The sequence below is a fragment of the Rhopalosiphum padi genome, chromosome 3 (genome assembly GCF_020882245.1).
Source record: "Rhopalosiphum padi isolate XX-2018 chromosome 3, ASM2088224v1, whole genome shotgun sequence".
Lineage (NCBI taxonomy): Eukaryota > Metazoa > Arthropoda > Insecta > Hemiptera > Aphididae > Rhopalosiphum > Rhopalosiphum padi.
In genome coordinates, this window is record NC_083599.1 from 62,450,099 (window position 1) to 62,454,362 (window position 4,264).

The window sequence follows — 4,264 nt, forward strand, 5'->3', positions numbered from 1 at the left end:
AGTTTTATAATTTATTCATCTTCACATTTTACAAAAATTTACGTTTAAATAAATTATTATAGTTATACGAGTGTTGAGTATGATAATAAATTAATGTAGGTATAATTATTTTAATAAAACATATTATTATAGTTATCCATTTGTGTAATAAAATATTAAATACATTAATGTGGTTGCATCATTTTGTTTTGTCCATACATTTTCTTATTTATTATATTAAATAAATAATAATTTAATAACTTAAAAGTTAAAACTAATATTATCAATAATATTCAATGTGTTTAATGTTATCGTCCATCACAATCGTATAATTCTGTATGCGTAGCAATAAATTTGATACCATAATTTTATTACTCGGGCTAGAAACTTTTGGGACCGTATAATGTTTGTTAAATGATTAAAAACACTCTAGACCGAACGCCAATACATTTTATTACGTGATAAAGTTAATAAAGCTAAATAAAAAACTGCATATTTTAGATGTTTATTATTTTATTACGATATTTCATTTGTAAAAACAATTTTCTATTTTTAAATAATATATTCGATAAATATGTAAACATTAATATATTGTTTTACCAACAATGAAGCAAGTTTAAACATCAATTACGTGTATAAAAATAGATATATATTATAATTTATAGGTATACTCGTGTTCGGGATGCTTATTATAAAAAGGTATACCTAAATATAAAAAAATAAAAGAACGCATGAGTAATCACTAATGATGAATGTTGAGTAGATATCTATATTATAATGTTTTAAAAACAATTATAAAATCATTTTACTAGTATAAATTTTTAAATAGGCATCTATTATATTATCTTAAATTCTTAATAACTATAACTTATCTATAGTATTCTATAAATATTAGATTAGGTGTTATTATACAAATTTTATTCCATTCAAATTCTGTTTGTTGAAATTTTCATATAATTTTATACTATGCTACTATGAACAGTGGCGCGTCACTTATAAATGGTATTTTGACTTTATATTATACTTTATAATACCTGCAAAATATTAATATTTTTATCTGATACAAAGAAAATATTTTAAATGTAAGTATCAGCACCATGCACTAAATTAAATTTTAGGTCGAAGAGTTTTCATCACGATTTCATTTAAACCATAATCTTTGAAAATAATTTTTTGATTTATTGTTCGTAAATACCGAAAATCTATAACAAAATAACTTGTATGTCCACCAAAATCTGGATCAGATAAAACATAACGTTCATCCTGTGGTATTTGTTGAATATACGACAAATCAGACATATCAGCTTCGTAACCCATAGACCATATCATATTAGTAACATTGGTCCAATGGTTCCATTCGTCTATATATTTTGATATAATAATCATTATGAGATTGTATAAATTATTTTAAATTCTTATAAGAAGCAAGTTTATACCTGATTTACAATTTATTTACTACATACCCTGTCTACAGTGGTTTTTCATCAAATTTCTGTTGAATGGATCATATTTGCTTATCACATAAAATAAGTACCACGGTAAATCCAATTTTTTAATGTCCTTTGAATTGATTTGTGAGAAACTGTTGTACCCAGTTATATCTTTTACACTCAAGTCTACAATCGAAAAGTGTATCAGTATCGATAAAGATATACATGTGTTAACAATCATTTCATCCGGTTGTAAATCAAAACGTTGACGATGATTTTTTAACACTTCTATAATTATAAATTTAATAATTAATAATAATATGATGTTGACGATGCTGAATTCTAATATCAAAAGAAAATAATTTTGATTTTATTCCAACGAAACAAGTAAGTACACAAGACACGATACAAAATATTAACGCTCTCATAAGCCGGTAGATTGCAATATACCGCACTGTTGAATAATGAACTTCTCATGACTTAATAAATAGTCATGCTATAATTGAATGATACTACCTTCAACACTGAAGCCTAAAAGTGTTAAGCAGGGATTTGTCTTTCCCAGTCTTGAATGAAATGGTAATATTCTATATTCATGGATCATCAACCACAAGGCTATTCCACACTAGATAACAACAACTGTTGATACAATATTGAAAAACAAATAATTTTATTTTATATTTTACCTTTTTTACTTGACGCCATAGTTAATAAAAAAATGGATCGATTATTCGTCAATATCACGTTCCAAGTTATTATAATTTGAGTCCACAATTGTTTTTACTCCATGATCAATCTTTTTTTTTCCAATAAAAATGCTATTGGTGTAATTTGATTTAATTTACTTTTTTAATAAAAAGCAATCACCGAGTTTTTAAATTTCTACTATTTGCAGAAAGTTATTGTATTAAAAGTTTACAAGTTTACAAGCTTCAATTTCTTTTTTTAACTGTTGTTTAGTCACTTTGTGTTTTTGGTGAACGATTGGACTGCATAGGTAAGCACTTATTAGTAACGCCGTGTGCATTTGCAGTTATTATTTGGGTAACCTATTTCTAATGACTAAAAATCTAGTACTTAAAAAAACAACATTTATATTGTAATAAAATGTATTTTCGTATAGGTATTATAGGTCAAATATCGTCTTGTAACTAAACATGATAATATAATATATATTATAGGAGAAATCTCCATGTGAAATTTTTGAGATGAAAGTTTAGTTAAAAACCCATAATATTTTGTGTCTATAATATTGTCCCATTGTGGCATTGTGTAACATGTTATATAAAAAAAAAATTAAGATCAAATATTAATAATAATATTTACTTTAAACACAATATGTTAACAATCGAAAATTATAATTAAGTACACCACATTAGTTTTATTTTAACACCAACAATTAACTATTCCTAGTTAGTAGTTTATATTTATTGTTTTTAATATTATTTTAAAACGTGTATTATTTTTACTCTAGAAATTATCTGCTTACATTTTAAACACACTGAGTTATTTAATATTTTTATACAAAAACAAAAATATACATGAATGAATGAATGTATTATATGCAAATAAAAGTATTATTTTGCTAATTTTCGATTTTGGTAGAAAGTAATAGAATTCTAAATTGGATTTGCACTATCACAGTAGCGATTATATCACTCCTTAATTATATTTACCCACTTTGGTAACTAGTATGCTCTTTGATCACACTTAAATACATGTATTTATGTCCTTTTCATTATCTATGGCAACGACATCAATGGTATTATAAATTATACGCGGAACTTATAACTAGCGCTGTACACAGTAAGTACGTTGTCATTATTTATACCTACTGAGAACTGGCCGATATACGGCATATTTCTTCTTGTGTTGATTTTAATATAAAGTTTTTTTTTTAATATTCTACCAAGTCTGGCGAACAGGCACTTATTGAGATAGGAACAATTTGTTTTTTACGTAGTTACGTAGCATGCTTATATATACTTACAATACCTATTCTTACTACTTTGAATTTGAATGTCTCGAACGCCCACTCAATCTGAAATTAAATTAAATATCATATTTTAAATAATAAATTAATAAACTAGTAAATTCTACAATCTAATATTTATTATTCATATAGCTATCTATTTATAAATTATATTTCGCGTGTTTCAAAAATAGTAAGTTGATTTTTTTTGTTTTATGAACTATTTCTACATGGTAGATATTTTTAGACTTTTTAAAATCAATATTATTAAATTTAATTAAATAATATTGATTTTCATAACATTAGAACAATGGAACTATTTGATTTGAAAGTCATGCAATACGATACTATTTTTATGTTTTCTTTAAATACATTTATTGAATGTATTATACTTTATATATTATATTACGTTACTATGTGTGTATATGTGTATATATTACACCAAATATCTAATGACAACTAACTACTAAGTCTGTGTTGAGAAAATTAAAGAAAATATATATTAATAAATATTCGGAAAAATAATGTTTTGTATAATTCAAGCCGTTCAAGAAACCCTATTCACCATGGTAGGCAAGCACTTATTCAGGATCAATTTTCGGGAGGGGGGTAAAAATATTTATAATACATGAATTAAAAATAAATTATTTTATTATTTTAATGATAAAAAATAATTCTACTTTAAAAATTTTTGGGAGGGTTTGAACTCCTACCCCCCGGTTAAGTTAGGAACTCCCCCCTGTATACGGGCTTGATGGTATAGGTATATCGTTTAGATGTAGTAACTAGTAAGTAAGTCTCGTTCATTTACAGTTTTGTTCAGTGATAAGGGACATTTTGCTTGTATTCAGCATTGTATTATTCTATTAATAAAACTAAAGTA

The 4,264-nt window shown here is 25.0% G+C and overlaps 1 pseudogene; it reads right to left on the bottom strand.

Moving 5' to 3' along the window:
- Nucleotides 1-1,081: 1,081 nt before the first annotated feature.
- Nucleotides 1,082-2,114, bottom strand: LOC132925318 (uncharacterized; annotated as a pseudogene).
- Nucleotides 2,115-4,264: the final 2,150 nt, after the last annotated feature.